The sequence below is a fragment of the Leucopleurus acutus genome, assembly GCF_964270905.1.
Source record: "Leucopleurus acutus genome assembly, chromosome: 15".
Classification (NCBI taxonomy): Eukaryota; Metazoa; Chordata; class Mammalia; order Artiodactyla; family Delphinidae; genus Leucopleurus; species Leucopleurus acutus.
In genome coordinates, this window is record NC_139157.1 from 37,830,381 (window position 1) to 37,848,489 (window position 18,109).

Consider the following 18,109-nt stretch of genomic DNA (forward strand, 5'->3'; position numbering starts at 1 on the left):
AAATATGTAACTTATCTATCCACAGTCCCACCTCAGGGCCTCTGCATTTACTGTTCCCTCTGCCCAGAATGTCCTTTCACCAGATACCCACGTGGTTCCCTCCTTCATTTCAATTCAGAATTTGCTCAAATGTCACCTTATCAGAGACATTTGCCTTGAGTACTCTAAATGAAATTGCACCTGTCCTCCTCCAAGTCTCTTTCTATCCTTTTGCCATCCTACGTATCTGATGGCTTCTCTGTCCCACAGAATGTAAGCTCCTGCTATGGTCTAAATGTTTGTGTCCCTCCAGAATTCATATGTTGAAACCTACTGCCCAATGTGATGGTATTAGAAAGCAGGGGGCTTTGGGAGGTGATGAGGCCATGAAGATGTAACCCTCACGAATGATTAGGATCCTTATAAAAGAGACCCCAGAGAGCTCTCTTGCCCCTTCCACCATGTGAAGACACAGCAGAAAGATTGCCACTAGGAATCAGGCCCTTACCAGGTATCGAATCTGTTGGTGCCTTGATTTTGGACTTCCTGGCATCCAGAACTGTGAAAAATAAATTTCTGTTGTTTATAAGCCACCCAGTCTATGGTATTTTGTCATAGCAGCCCAAACGGACTAAGACAGCTCCAGAAGAATAGGGATGCGGTTTTGTTTACTACGATATCTCCAGCTCCTAAAACAGTACTTGGTCTGTGGAAGACAATCAATGAATCACTGTGAATGAATGAATTTCAGAATCCAGAGATGAAAAGATGGTATACCTGATTTTGAAAAAGAGGAGACAGGATCATTAAATTTCACTCTGTAAGTTATCCACCTCGCCCTGCCAATTTATTTACAATATAAAGCTCTCGACGATAGAACCACGTATAGTCTCACTACTTCTTATAATATTTAAGACAGGCTGTAGCAATCTGAGAGATCCTGACAGACAGGTCCCAAAACTTTATTTTATGCCTTCCTCATGCTTTCAACAACAGGAAAAAAAGAAAAACAAAACAACCAAGCAACAAACGACAACAAAGGAAACACAGACAAAGGCTAGGGGAGGTAATATCTCTCTTTAAAAAATTATCATTGTTCTTTGATATTTTGATCTTTATAGCTGAAAGGAAAAAATGTGTACAAATGTAATATGTGAACTGTCTTTTCTTCATTTAAATATACCTTTCATGATAACCCTACGATTTGATTAATGACATATCTTATTGCTATGGCAGAAATAATTGAGCTTTGGTGAATTAGTGTCATTTTCCGTAGCTGAGATGGACAAGATCAAGGTAGACAGGAGGAGATGGAGCCTGCATTTATGAGATGGGCAGAGTGTTTACCTGCAGTGCACTGCACTGCTGCCTTAGCACAGAGCACAGGCATAGGGGATGGCGTTCTTCTAGGCCCAAGGGGAGCTTCAGGCAAGGAAGGTGCCAAGGAATGTACCAACTCTGCTCTAAGCGATGCCCACAGGCCAAGAGGGCCTGAACACAAACCAGCTTCTCTGTCGGTTAACGCTATAGCTACAAACAATCGTCTCAGGAAAGAGATCATTTGCTCACATCTTAACTAACAATACTGGAAACTCCAAGATGGGGTCAGAAGACTTGTTCGTCCCTCAACACCTTAAGTCTCCAATCTGCTGGTCCAAATGGAAAATTCATAGATGTTGTCTATAAAAATAAAGTGGTATAAAATGAAAATTCCTTGGGAAGTAAAAGTAAGAAGTGAGGGGGGTAAGTAAGTAAGTTTAAATTCCAGCCTATGAAATTGTTACAGTTACCTGTTAACCTGATGAGGACAAACATTGACACTGTAGACAGTCTTCGAACTATTATAATACAGTCGGAAAATGAAAATTCACATTATTCAGTTTTAATATATAGCATCACCCTAGAAGCTCTTTCAACATAACTGTTTTCCCCTCCATCTCCACAGAGCTCTGACCTTATACCTTATATATCTTTGTCCCTGTGGATTCCTTCAGAGGCCATCTGACATAAGAAAATGACCATTTTAAAAGCTGGGGGGTTTTATTATTAAATTTGTATACCTACAGAAACTCAATGAACTAATAGCAGGAAAAGGGAGGGCTTTGAGATGTGGCTATTCAATTAAACAATTATTCATTGGCCACTTGCTATGTGTACTGCCCTGGTTGCTCCTAGGGACTCAATGGTAAATAAGACTAAATCTTTATCCAATGAAAGCTTTACAGTATAGTAAGAGGAAAATGATAGATCCATGACTGACTACAATACATGCTAGAAAAATGCCATAAGGGGACAGAACCAACGTCTGTGAGGTTCAAAGAAGATGACATTACATGTTTTGGGAGATCCAATATGGAAGTAGATCATGAGAAATGAACTGTAAGAATGGCTACTGTAGGCAGAGAGAACTGCAGGAGAAAAAGTAAGGAAAAAGAAAGAATAAGTATGCATAAAAAGAAGTTCAGTTTATTAGATCACAGGGAATACACAGTGGAGCAGCAGGGAACATACTGGGAGGTCATATCATAGAAGGCTAAGATGATACATTTGAACTCAATAGGCAAAAGACAGTATTAGAAAGAATCTGAACAAGGTAAAGGTATTACTGTTTATCTATTATGAATGGTACTCTAACAGCAATGCAGATGGACTGAGATGGGAGAGTGAGGAGATGGGATGGGTAATTAGGATGCAACCATAGTCCATGTAAGCAGGGATAGGGTCTGGAATAAAGTGATGATAATCAAAATGGGCAAGAGCAATAGAATTAATACAGAATAGAAAACTGGATTTGCATAGGATTGGTTACAGAGACACTGGAGAAGGGCTTATTGATGAGATATCCAGCTTCAGTGACATCAGGGAATACCATGCACCCTCCTAAGCACTTTATAGGTGTCATTCACTCATCACGACAGCAACAAACCATCCTTCCATTTTACATACGAGAAAACTGAGGCTAAGAGAACATACGTAACTTGCAATGCATTAAGTGACAAAGCCAGAATCTGGATCGAAAACTGTTGGACTATATTATAACTTCCAAGGAGGATACAGGTAGTTATACTACTAATAATAGAACCATATATTTCATTTCAAAGTTGTTCCCAGATATTCTGATTTACAATTGACATCAAATTATCAAATGCATGATATCAAATCTATTAGCCTTATTTATTTAATTTTCTTCACTTCTTCAATACACAGTTAATTGGCAATGTTATAGTACAAATAAGATTTTGATGCACATCAGGTATCAAAATAAAGGGAAATTAAAACAGAAAGGAAATTTAACCATAAAAGTGTGATATACCAATACCTAGAGTCCAGATAGGAGAACAATCTGGAGGGAAAAAAACTTACAAGGTACATTTCATACTCTGGTGTTTTCTACATAAATGAAAAAAATAAAATGTATTATCTGTTAGATTATTTGACATATTTTCTAGATTTTCCCCCTAAGATGATAGAATTAGAAACAGAAATACTTATTTTAATGTTACCTAGCGTAGAATCTCAATAAAATCAGCATAACTTTCAGGTTATTGTTTCTATCAGAAAATGACAAAATATGCCTTTACTTTATCACTTCCAAATGTCTTCCAATAATGTATCACCAGGGTTATAAACTAAGAGACATATAGACCAATGAGACACCTCACATTATGAATTTTAACCTGAAATACACAAATACACTTTATATGATTGTCCTCTGTATACTGATTTCATTTTGGACACACACACAATAGGATTTCAGACTCTGAACAGATATTTAGAAAACTGTGCTTATCACCTCTAAGAAATGCCACTAAAATAAAATGAACTTGCTCTTATTTATTTCTGGCTTCAGTTTACATTCATGTTTGTTTCTTCTGGTTGTTATTTATTGCAAGCTTTTATTGAAAGTAGAGAGAAGGGGCTTCTCCGGTGGCGCAGTGGTTGAAAGTCCGCCTACCGATGCAGGGGATGCGGGTTCGTGCCCCGGTCCGGGAAGATCCCACATGCCGCAGAGCGGCTGGGCCCGTGAGCCATGGCCGCTGAGCCTGCGCGTCCGGAGCCTGTGCTCCGCAACGGGAGAGGCCACAACACTGAGAGGCCCGCGTAGCACAAAAAAAAAGGAAAGAATAGAAAGAAAGTAGAGAGAAGATTTAGAAGTTTTGGTGGTAGCTGTGAACTGAGCACTTATATGGAAATCATCATCGGCCCCACATACTTTAATAGGCACAGGAGATGGCACCATCTGGAAGGAACACAGGTTGAGAGCTGGTCAGTGTGAATCCACCTGGCCTCTTCTTAGCCACCACTCTCACCAGCAGACATCTGTGAAGAACAGCCACTAGGCAGTGCTGGGGTGAGGAGTAGAGACTTAAGGAAGGCACCTGGCAATGCGCCTGGAACACTGCAAGCATTCCAAAAATGCTAGCTATTATTTCTATTAGCTTCCTCAAGGAGCAAACACCAAGTTGGATTAAATTAGAGGCAAAGAAACATTACATGAGAAGAGAAGCACAAAAGAGAGGAGAGTGTGTGTGAGAGAGAGACAGGAGAGAAAGATCATTTTTCATACATGGAAAGCTCCAGGAAGTTCACCAGAGATTTTTACGTACACTAATCTTTAAAAATTTTGGAACACATTGGTGCAGTTGGTTCTCAATCAAATCAGCCTCAGTCCTGTTTACTTTTCCTAGAGGTTATATATATTTTTGGATACCTGCTGGCATATTTTTCAGTTTAGAGAAACATCTGCAGAGGGAGATGGATGCATCATTTTACCCACAGGGATCTTTCTCCAGCCTGTGCTTGCGGGCATGGAGATGCTGATGCTAGGTGAGATCCTTCGGACTAGACACCATGTCCTCCTAGGGCATTCAGTGCAGCGCTAAGGATAAATCAGACACTCCTTGTTCTCTAACTAAATAAAAAGTGTCATTTTGTCAAGTAAACCTGATTTTCAAAAGAAAATAGGCAAACATCTAGCTGATCACTGTTCTTCTGGCAATGATGAATGGGAGAGTGTTACAGGTGAAATAGGGGTGGATAGCAAAACAAATGGGTAACCACTTGCTAAACTGTTCCTTCTCAACACACTCTTAGAAATGCTGCTGGACAAGATTTGGGGAAATGTGCCAAGTCCTGAACTGGACTTCTCTTTAAAATGAGGTCCTGTAACTTACAAGGCCATAGTGTGTCTTCGAACCCAGTGGGCCTACTGGAGCATTTCTATCATGACCAACTCCACTGATTCATCCAACTCATCACACACCTTTTTTAACTGTGATCTGGTTCCCATGTAGGTCTATCTATATGGAAAGAATGTACTGATCATGTGGAATTTATATTTCTGTTCACGGTGACAGTTAACTCTTATAATGATTCAAAAGCATCGCTTCTATTTGTGATTTAATATCTTACATCACTCAACAATAATGACTCTTACTAAGTCATGTTATTATGTCCTATGTGGTATTTCTTTGTTTAAAACAGTAAACTAGCATTTTAGTGACTAAAAAAATAATAACAAGAAATTTACAAACATACACACGTATATAACCATATAACATATATATGTTTTTATATATATGATTAAAAAGAGATATTGATAAAATCTTATCTTTTGGGTAAAAAATGTCTTTCAAAACAATGAGTTCACCTATCTGAATGCGTGGAGTCCTCAGAGCCATTCCCATTACCAGGGTTGCTTCCCCAGCCCTGTTCTCAATTAAAGCGTCCAGCATAAACACCCACTGTTTTCCAGAATTTCCTGATACTGACCTCAGCTGCCTCCACAATCCTGCCTCTTTGATAGTGTGTAAAACTCATTTTCTGCTCATTGCTCATTATTTTCCAATACTGGCCCAATATGGTCTTATTTTGATCCACAAAGTCGGACTTGAAGTCCATTAGCTTAGATTCTCAAGTTCTTCTACCAAGTAGAGAGCTATCTGCATAGCTTTAAATGCAGTACTTCATGCTTTAATGAGATCTAGCCTGCATTCCTCTGTAACTCCATGTAATCCTCTCCTTTAAATGTACCCATGTGTTTGGGCAAATTATGTTTCCCCTTAAATACCCTTGGCCTCCGTTTTCATATCTATAAAATAGGTTTAAAAAATTAAAAAGATAATGCTAGAAGGGACAGTTTAGTACATAATACATGGAAACACATTTAAATTCCTTTCTTTCCATGAGTGGATACCTATCATTTATCAGTTTCCTATCTCCCTAATACACTCTCAAAAGGACAGAAGAAACAACACATTCGCACTATCTTTCAAGTCATCAGATAAACCTGATTATGCCTTTGTTTAGCAGGTTAGCCTTGTCAGGCCAATAATCTGTGTCATCCTCACTCATCAAATACAATTGTACTGACATATGGGGCAGCTGACTACATCTTGGAGAGGTTAAATGAAATTATGAAAGCAGAAGCTTTGATCTTCTGGCCTGCAATGTGTCTGATAAATACAACTGATAGCTCTGTGCTTCGATATGTGTGGTCTTTTTTTCCTAGGACACGTCGTTATTAAGCATGTTGAAACTTCGGAAGAGCTATACTAGATAACTGTGTGTTTTGTCCTGTGTTAAATAAATTTCTGAACGTAAAAAACATGTCATCTTTTTTTTCAGAGAAGAATTCTATTGCAACCTTTAAAGAGCACACAATTCCAAAATTATTTAAAGTATCTAGACTACAAAAAATACAAAAAAAACCTCAATTTTTAAGGCAAGCACAAATATAATACCAAAAACTGACACTAGTAAATATAATATATAATCAATTCTCTGATTTATAGAGTCAGGGAATAGAGAGGCAGATTTTTTTTTTAATCAGCAAATAGAATGCAGCAATGTACCAAAAGATACCTCTAGACACTTCTAAAGAAATTAGAACCCTTGCTCGCTGTTGGTGGGGATGTAAAATGGTGCAGCTGCTATGGAAAACAATATGAAGATTCCTCAAGAAATTAAAAATAGAACTACCATATGATCTAGAAGTTCCATTTCTGGGTATTTGTCCAAAAGAAGTGAAAAAAATATCTTCTCATGTAAAAATTTATTATAAGATCTTATGAGATACATCTATGTCAATGTGACAATATGCTCTGATTTAATATAAATTTTTCTTTGGTTTTAGGCTTTCTGCAAACTTAACAAAAAGAATTTTTGAAATTTCTATGGCTGATTGAGCAAATGTAACTACATTTACACATTAACGCTATTATGAGTTATCTGAAGAACTGTAGAGGTTTGTTTTTCTTTTAATTTCATAATTACAACTTTACAAGCTTACAACTCCTCAGGAACCATTACAGACTACAAGTAAATAATGGACACATTGAAGAGCCCTTGGCTGCACTGTCCAACAATGATCACATATGGAAAAAAATAAATCTCTACATCACAGACTTGTTTTATACTAATAATGAGGTAGGTCCTCCTGACATAGGGATTGTTATTTTACGTACACTGATGAGCTCTAGGTGTTCCATAAACCCCTGATATTATATACGAATATGTGACAGGCATTTTTCTGGACAGAGGTTCCACAGCTTTTCTAGATTGCTAAAGCGGTCCATCATGTTCCCCCAACAAAAAGTAAATAAATAACATATTAAGAGTATCAAACTTCAAAGAGGAGAAATAAAAACATTAGAAAGAGGATAAAGAATTAAATCTAGATCAATTATTGTGGTCAGAAAGGGAAAATTAGGAACCTCAATCTCTCCCTCTTTTCTTTCTTTTTCTTTTGCTATAGGTGCCAGAAATCACAAAGTTATTTATATTGCCAATGTGACAAAACTTACTCAGTTAGAGAAGGAGGGCACTGAAAGATACTAGCTATTCTCAAACTTAAGTGCACTCATCACCTGGGGGCTTCCACAGTAGAAGTGTCCAGCCCCAACTGAAGGACCACGGCCAGCGGAGCCAGGAATCTGCAGGCTTAACAAGCACAGGGGTGATACAGACAGAGGGAGTCAAGAGAACACCTGATGAGAAACACCACATTCCTTCCAATCCATTAACAATTTCTCTTTAAATGGTCTGTGCTACGTTGTAATCTGTAAACCAGGCACCCTGAGGCAAGATTCTGCTTATTATTAGCATTTTCTCCAAAAAGCAACCTAAATTCTCAGAGATGCTATAATTTAGAGAAAGTTTATGAGGAGAGAAATACTTAATACATGAATGCTACTTGCAATAATTTTCATGATATCAAACAATAATCACAAAGGCCATCATCTTACTAGCTACCATTCATTAAAACAGGGATACACGACAACCAGATAACCACAAATTTAGACTATACGTGCCGCGAAACTGAAGGTGAAGACAAAAATAAAATTTATTTTATATTCCAGACTGTACCTCAGTTTTAACATCCCTGTAATGTTGGGGTTATAGGATCAACAAAGCTTTCAGAAAAATCATGAGACTTCTAGTTAATTCTCCAACATGTATTAGCCTTACATACCTGACAAAAAGGGAGGGGTTTTATTTCAAGGTCTAAAATAAAAAGGCCATATAAATTTGACAGCTCATTTTGATAAGTGGAAAAAGAAGAAATCTAAAGAAATCAAGAATATAGGCAACATTTTAACCATTATATCCAATTTGTTGCCTTTAAATAGGTCACTTGAAACTATAAAATCCTGAAACATATTGTGGAAGGGTAAAAATGCACTTAATTGTAAAACTTCAAAACAATATAACCCTGATAATTGTTAAAAATGCATTTACACCCTGCAGGGTACAACTAATAAGGCCAACCTAAAATTCCTCAAAATATAGCCATCATTTTAATCGATTCACCATAAGTCTAAGTAATGCAATTAATTCTCTGGCACTTATGCAAGTTTGCTAAGGTGAATCCATGTGAACTCAGACATCATCAGGCAATATTTATGCACCTGGTACACAAATAGCCTTGTCACTCAGGAACTGCCTCCTTAATGCAAAAACACCAGCATATCTATCTCATTTCCATCATCCTCAGACATGGCACGTGCAGCACAGTAAGGGTGGCTGACAGGGAATGGTAGTAACTCTGGCTGGTCTATAAGTCTGACAAGGACACGTGGCAAATACGGTGCTCTGAGAAGTGTAGAGACCGCCAAACACAAAGAAAGGATGCTAGAAAATATCATTTTCCACCCATCACTTCCAGATCAATTTGCAACAGTCAAAGCCCTCTCCAATGACATTCATATAAAAACATGAATTTAAATGTTTGCTATTTGAATCGGTTTCCAGAATCAGTAGGAAATATGATGTCACCTTGGCAGTATTTTTTATGTGCCACCCAGTTTCTAAATGTCAGACTTAAAACATCCAAGAATATTTTTCCCTAACTTTGCCTCAGCCATATGTATTGTGATAGAAGGGCAATAATATTTGTTCACAATATTTTAATTCATCAAAATTAGAGATGAGACTCTATTAGGAAAATTCATAAACGCAGTAAGTTGAAAACCTACGGCAATCAGTAATATGGATTTCAGACAATGCAAATTTTGCTTAAGATATTAAATGTGCTTATGTAAAGGGATATGTTTATACTATTTCTTTACATAATATTTTACTTTATCACTTCCCAAACTCAGCTCTATCTGACTGATTTGGATTTTAGACTGCAGTCACATTCTGGACAAAAGAGAGGTATGAATGCTGCTCCAAAGACAGTAAGGAGAATGTTTCTGTTTCAGTGACAGGTCCAGGCCAGGATGAAAACAGGAGTAGTCACTGGGGTCCTGTCCCAGTCAAGGAAATGCCCAGAAGACCAACCTACTTCAGATCTGTCTCAGTGTTCAGAATCTTTCTATGAAAGGCCTGAAGATCTCATTAACTTAATGACCCTCCGATGCCATCCAAGAAAAGCTCAGGAAATCACACGCCCTGTCCAGACTACGGAGCGCAACCCTGGTGCTTGGCCCTTCAGTTGTTCACCATTAAGATCACAGGCCTTGCACAAATTACTTGCCCACTCTTGCAACTCACTTTTCTGATCTGTAAAATGTGTATACTGATGACTACTTTGCAAGGCTGCTTGGAAGACAAAATGTGATAATATATGTAAAGCATCTGGCACGCTGCCTGGCATATAAAAAGTACTTAAATGTAGCAATTACTGTTAACTAATAATTATCATTGTTAATATTTTGATATCCATAATAAGTCTGATCCATGGAAAATCTCCATTTCCAGCAAACAGTCAACACTGCTGTGGTGACATTTTTCCTCTGTAGAGAAGATAAAGCCAGACAACTTGGCATGCGGCATGTGTTCTAAAATTGTATAAGATACCAAAGGCAATGGAAAAGCAGATGAGAACATTTTAAAAATTAAAATGCCTTTTGATTGCTCTGCGTTATGTCCTGTGTTGCAGAGAGGCACTGTCAAAATCAGTAGCTTTATAAATGATGGATTTTGTACAGCATAAAAAAGCATGGCGAAGTATATTTCAAATTTTGTTTTGAAAGCATTGATTCCCATACATCTTTGAAATTAAATTTCCCTCATGGTTCACCTTTAAACCCCTTACCCTGCTCTAAGAGAAAAATAAGAAAAGGAAAATTCTCCTTTTCAATGCCATCCAAAGGTAAACTGCAGATAAACATTAGGAATCACATAAATGCATTATTATACAAGTCTGATTTTCTCTGCTAAATATTCTTTTTGTCATTACTCCAAGTACTTGAGGGTCACTCATATTTATTTTTTTTCCTTGAGTTTTTGTAAATACAATGAAAAGGCTAGTGTTTCTAACACAGTGCTTTGTTTCTGTTTATCTGATAATGCAATAACCAAGATTTCATTATAGCATAATATATGTCTGTGGAATGAATGAATGGAATGTCAGGTCTAATTCTCTGCTTTCCTTTTTATTAATATTACATTTCCTATAGGTTTTCCCTTTTTTTGTGACCACTGCACTTGAGAAATATTGAGCAATTCTTACTCAGAATTTTTTTTCTACTATGTCCTTTGCATGCAGGCTGAAGATAGCATTGAGTTTTTCTACTGTAGATTTGTGAATTATGTATAAAAATGGCATTGTGTTTTAGTAAACTTTGGCATATACCCACATGGTGAGTAAGCCTAAGGTGAAATTAGATTTTTCTTCACGGGGTAATGATTACATTCTCACTGTCACAGTAGAAATCTTTTTTTTTTCCCCCTCAATGTAAAGCTAATCAGTTGTAGGAAACTGATCAAAAAAATGTGTCATCCACATTAAAATATGTAATTTTATTTATTATACTGTGTGGTGCATAGTGTACGAAAATGTGGGCTATGAATGGTGCTTATGTTGGGAAGATCAATGATGATATTCAAAATGATGATGATGATACTGATCTATAGAATGTTTGGTGTTATCATTCTAAGTCTCCAAAAGTTGTGGCAACTTTTTTTTGTATTTAATTAATGTTGTTAACAGCACACATTTGACTTGTTCCTTTCTTGCCTCCAAAAATTTATTTGGAGCGCCACATCTACTCTACATACCCAAAATTCCTTAAAGGGGTTTCCATGACAATGTGTATGGATAGTAAAGTCCTGGAAGAGACTAGAAATGTTTATCTTTGTCATGGACTCTTGGAAAGAGGAGCTTCTACTAAAATACAATGGGTGTGGTTAACGCAAAGAGGAGTTACAGCAACTAAGCAGTGAAAAGGCTATTTCTCACCATGAGCATGGGTGCAATGTCCTTTGATTACTCATTGTCTCAATTCAAAATCCTGGTCTCTATTGCTGACATTAACTTGTAGGACCACCACTGGCCCTTAGCTCAGAAGAAAAAAAAAAATTGGCAACTTGCAAGTGCTGGTATCAGCAGTTGTCTTCTGATCCTTCCCAGTTACGTAGGGGAATGTGATTTAGTCCTTTTTACCTTCAGACATCTCAAGTCAGCTCCTTAAATAACAGCTAATCTGGATTCCTGCCATCCTTGCTGTTTGACTGAGCCCAGGAGGGTGTTCTGTAATGAGTACCATGAGTGAGTTCTGATCACATCCAATAGCATTCCCAGCGCATATATTCTGCAACTTGATATACAGGCACAGCAGTGATATAAAGAAACACTTGAAGAAAGAGAAAAAGGAAAAAATAAACCCTGACTCATTCATTCAATCACTGAATAAATATTGTTAAAGGCACTCTTTTGAATACTTTGAATAAGGTGTTGCAGGGGTTAGTGATAGAAAAGAAATGACATAACATATTTGCTTTCAAGTAACTTCTAATCCAAGAAATAATTTAACACAGAAGTTAAAAGAATATGGCACCCCTGTCCATATCCCCTTGGATCCCTTTAGCAGCTTTCTGCACACGAGCTCCAATGCACTCTCATCCCCAACATCAGCATCTGTAGCTTCTTGTTAGAAGGCTGCCCCCAGGGCTGCCAGAACTGCTTTGACTACACCCGTGGAGAGTGCTAACCACCAGAGAGTTGGTGCTACCTTCCCAGCCTCAGCCCTTAGCCAATGAGTAAAGGGATGGAAACATAAACACTCCAGTCTCCTTGCCTCCTAGTTGGGACAACTCCATGGTGTGCCTCACACTGTCTCAAGAGCTCTCCTGCAAAACTGAGTCATGTTATCCCCACCCCGTGGGTTTTTCCTAGAAGTCTCATCCTTGTTTGTCTTCTTTCCATTCCATGTCTACTTCCTCACCCTGAAACTGCTTTTTCTCCAGAAATACTTCCTAATACATCACTTTCACATGAAACCCATTTCAGGGACACCCTATGGAGGCAGGCAGCTATTAACAGGACTATTTCTATTATTACTAAGGGTGATTGAAAATGATACAGAGACGAATGATAGTTTTCCTAAAAGTTAAGCAAAATGATAGGACTCATTGAACAAGTACAGCAAAGTAAAGGGAAATCAAGTTGTCAAACTCTCAAAAGCCCTTGAGTGTCAAGAAAATGAGCTTGTAACTTATTTGATAGAAGATGAGAAATTATTGGAAGGTTTTAAGTAAGACAGGCCATGTCATATGACTTTAAAAGTTTAACTTGAATAATTCAGTAGAAATATCACTAAGTCCTAGAGCTTTTCTGTTCATTGTGAATGTAATATAAGTGGGACCTCTTCAAAATTAGCAGAGATGCTGTGCTTTACACTCCTTTCTCTCCAAACATGGATGCTGGTATAAAGCATATTGAAGAGCATGGCTGACTCCCCAGAATTATATCTATTCTGAAATGGGGGTACACTCTGAAAGGAAACACACATCCCTGGTCTCAGTCAAATTATCCCCAGTCCTTAAATAGGATACATTCACACTTTAAAGTCATACAGAACTTAGCATTAGTCTGTAGATTCCTTGTCTCTTCTTCCTTAGTATCCCATTGTTGTGCATGGCTATCTGACAATCCAAGCTATATGCTCCAGTACAGGAGCATCTAAAGTTTCTAAAGTTTCTAAAGTTTCTAAAGTCTAAAGTTTCTAAAGCATCTTTCATCTTTTAGCCACAGATAATAGTAAGATAGTTCCAGACATTGACAAGTATAGTTTCATAACCACAGTGTCACACACTTTGAGGCAGTATTTCCACCTTAGTCTAACAGTACCCACGGTTATAATGGCTTTTTAATGAATACTTGCTATTTATTTCTTGGCTACAGATGGAGTTCATTGCTCTAGGCACTAGAATGTTGCTTCCTGATCATTTATAAAGGTCCTCATGTTTGAAGGACTTGACACTGAAACCAGCAATTCTCACCCACACTGTAGCATGGAATCATGTGGGAGCTTTAAAAAAAAAAAGACTCCTAGGCTCCATCCCATCCCAATCACCTCGGCAACGGTATTTTTTTTAAAGCTCTTCAGGTGGTTCTTAATGTGTCCAGTGTAGAGAACCACCAGTTTAGACTGAGAGGTCTGATTTTTAGATATATAAATTTTAATATTAAAATTGAGAATTTTGGGTGACAGTTGGTCCAACAGATAAATACAACAATACGTATGTAAAATTCCTGTCAGTTTACAAATTATTCTCACAAATATCATCTCTGTGAGACAAAAATAAAATGATTTTAATCATTCTAAAGAAGAGGAAACAAATACTAAGAAACTTTATGTGATATACTCAAGGTCTTATAATAATAAGTAGTAGAGCCAGGACACGACTTCTACTTCCAGGCACAGAGTTGCATCTACAAAGGAACATGCCACTTGGTTTGATGCATCAAAATGTAACATCCTAGCAGGGAGGGAAGAATGAATAGGCAGAGAACAGAGTATTTTTAGAACAGTGAAATTACTCTGTATAATACTATAATGATGGATATATGTCATTATGTCCTAAGCCATAGAATACATAACAGCAAGAATGAACCCTAATGGAAACTATGGACTTGGGGTGATTATGATGTATCAATGTAGGTTCATCAATTGTAACAAATGTACCACAGTGGTGGGAGGTGTTCACAATAGGAGAAGCTATGTATGAATGGGGCAGAGTGTATATGGGAAATCTCTGTACCTTCCTCTCAATTTTGCTGAGAACCTAAAATTGCTTTAAAAATTAAGTCTTTTAAATATATTAATAATAATAACACCCTTCAGATCCCTTTGTTGAATAGTGCAACTACTTGTGTATATTAATTTTTTGTTTTGCTTGGCTGAAGTATTTTAATATGAGCTACGGAGAAGAAAATCATTCCTATTGTAAGATTCAATCCCTTTCTACCATCTTTCAGCAAATTGGCATGAATATATTGAGAATTCTCCCAAGTCAGCTTATGATAAAATGCCTTCAAAGACTATAGAATATGCTTCCTCTTATACATGTTTATTAAGCAAATACTTTTACTATGGTAGATACACATGCATTGATAATGGCGACCCAGGCCGATTTAGAAAGAGATGCAAGCACATTTGGGGGTTACTAGCCTTTCAGTCGTGGTCTAGAACTCTGAGGTAAAAAATCTGTGCCTAGGCAACAATTTCCTTCGGTTCTTAACCATCCTACACAGTGCTAGACTGAATGACCCATAAGGGCACATTCATCCTTGGACCCCCATCTGCAAGGATACAAGGCAAAGAGTGCTTGGCAAAGAGAGGGCACTCACTAGATATTTGTGAAAGAAAGAATAATCAAGAGATAGGTGTGTGTGTGTGTGTGTGTGTGTGTGTGTGTGTGCGTGTGTGTGTGTGTGTGTGAATACCTCTAGGAAAGAGATTTCCAACAGTGTTTTCCATTAGCAACCTCCCCAGGAAACCTGGGTTTGAAGAATATTGTAATGACAAGGAGTCCACGTGCAAATACTGCTTGCTCCTTTTTTCTGAAGAATTTACTGCTCTCATAACCTGTATGAACCTAATTTTCCTTGATGCAATGTTGATATAAAAAACGTTTTCGGGGACTTCCCTGGTGTCACAGTGGTTAAGAATCTGCCTGCCAATGCAGGAGACACGGGTTCAAGCCCTGGTCTGGGAAGATCCCACATGCCGCGGAGCAACTAAGCCTGTGCACCACAACTACTGAGCCTGGGCCCTAGAGCCCGCGAGCCACAACTACTGAAGCCCGCGTGCCTAGAGCCCGTGCTCCGCAACAAGAGAAGCCACCGCAATGAGAAGCTCGCGCACCGCAACGAAGAGTAGCCCCCGCTCGCTGTAACTAGAAAAAGCCTGTGCGCAGCAACACAGACCCAACCAGCCAAAATTAAATTAATTAATTAATTTTAAAAAATGTTTTTTATTCCTATTAGTATCCAATCACTTCTGTCATCACAACAGAGATAATATCACCTCTAAAAGGCAAAACACAGATCACAAAGGATTAGAAGTCTATGCAACAGATGTCTACAAGTTAGACTAGACAATTTCAAGAAAAGCCCAAGGGCTAGAGTATTTAAATAAAAACAGCACATAGCTACATATATCTCTCCCTTACTTGGCCCTATGTTCTCATCAGAGGAGAAGTATTGGGCTCATTTTTTAAGCAACGATGTAAACACACTACCCTAGTTGGGTTGGCAGGAGGAGGGTGATATCTTTAGCCTATGAGAAACTAAGTTAGCAAGGAAAACCATTCATTCTAGAGAGTTTCACAGACTTTTCCATCACGTCTAGGTTTACATACACCTAGAAATGACAGGGTTGATAAAGCGTAATTCCAATTCAGCATAACATGTTGAGTTCTGCTCCAAGTGCGGCACATTAATAGGGCAAAACAAAAGATAGTTCGCTTCTAGTTACAAAAATAAGATGCATATAAAACACTCAAGTAAAAATGTAAGCTTCCAAAACCATAGTTATAAAACTACAGTGCCCAGAATTCAAAGAAGAGAGAGATTAGCATGAGTCAGAGAGACCCGGTAAAGCTTTCATGGAAGATGAATGAAGAGTATTTGAAGAGGCTGAAGAGAAAAGAAAAAAAAAAAAAAAAAAGGTTTAAATATAAGCTGAATAATAGAAACCAAAATTTTACATAACTTTGTCAAATTCATCTTTTTATTTAAAACCTTTTATCATCACTGATATGGCCTCTTCTCTATAACTAACGGAAGTATGAGATATATAATAAAAATCAAGAAAATGAGAAATACAAAATATGCAATTCACTTGAGATAAATAATACAGTATTTGGCATAAGTATAAAAAGAAAATATACCACATAAAGCAAAAAAACTGTTAAATCTACTTCTCATTTCACTTTTATATTATTCTTTTTGATGACTGCATGTCTACTTATGAAATGCTTGAAAGTTATTACATTTTATTTCTGTCAAAAGACTTTTAAGCTATTTGAATCACATGGCTTTTTTTAAAACTATCACAGATGACTGAATTCTTTATATTATTGAATTGTTTCATGTCATAGAAGATACACATTTGATAGTATTTGTATTCACACCCAATTCAGAAAGGTAGCAAGCTATCAGCAAATTAAAAAAAAAGTACATATATTGATTATACTCCAAGAATACAAACCTATAATCAGATTTTCCACTTCAACATCTATTTGTCTCAAAAGCCTAAAATGACCCCTCAAAAAATCAAAAGGTATCTATTGAGTTGGGATTTAAAGATGTCTTCCAATTAACATCTTAACACAGATTTCTTCTTGGGTAATGTTTAATTCTTTCATTTGATATTCCCTCTGCCACTCAAACTAAGTAATCTAGTTCAGTTTCACTTGTTGAGATTTAGCCACAGGCCTGCCTACAATAGCAAATATCTCCTCAAATGTTTCTAAATTGGGAATAATTCTTGATGAAGAGTATAACTCTAATATTGTATAAATATGGAAGCCATATGATGATATAAAAGGGACTCAAAATGGTACCTTAGAAATTATCCAATCTGTTAGACTTGCACAACAAGGTTGGGAACAGATCACCTCTTAGCTTCCTTCCAGTATGAAAATTCTATGCTGCTAGTGTGATATGAATAAATATGTAAGCTTGGCCATCAACTCCAGATTGGTGACTTTCTCCAGATAATGCCATTCATGATCAAGCACATATATGTCCACGTGGTGTGATTAAGCCCTGCCCCCTCTCTCCTATACATCCCCTTTGTGCTAATCTAAGCCTGGAGAGCCTGAAAGGTATTTCACCTGTTCAGAAAACACACACACACACACACACACACACACACACACACACACACACACACACACATATATATGTTAGCTACATGGTTAAGGGGAGGCGTGTAATAGAGATTTGGTACAGACCAGAATCTAAAGGGTATTTTGGCAGGAGATGCAGACAATGGAGAGAAACAAACCTATAAAAATGGGGATGCAAAATCCAAATTCCAATACCTAGAAGATATTAGTGAAAATCAGGTAGAACTAACTCCTCCCTCATAACCTGTGCTATAGCCAGACATTTAGTTCTTCAATATGCCCTGTATATCAGGTTCCTTCTGCCCAAATCCCTCTCCTCCCAGGTCTTCAGCTAACACTTCTTCAAGACTTAAAATAACTATCAGTTTGTCCAAGAAGCTTTGTCCAAGTTTCCAAGGCAAGTGTGGTTATCCTACTATTTTGTTATATCACCCTGTAACCCCCTTCTCATTTTAACATTTAGCATACTATATTGAAATTGCCTATTTATTTAGGTCTATTCCATATCAGATAGTGACCAGAAAAACAAAATACCTAGTTGGCT

At 37.5% G+C, this 18,109-nt stretch overlaps 1 protein-coding gene across 2 annotated transcripts in view; it reads right to left on the reverse strand.

Moving 5' to 3' along the window:
• The window catches only part of NKAIN2 (sodium/potassium transporting ATPase interacting 2), a gene marked incomplete at both ends in the record, with an annotated part of 967,614 nt that overhangs the window by 899,905 nt on the left and 49,600 nt on the right, over nt 1–18,109 (reverse strand). The window lies entirely within an intron of this gene.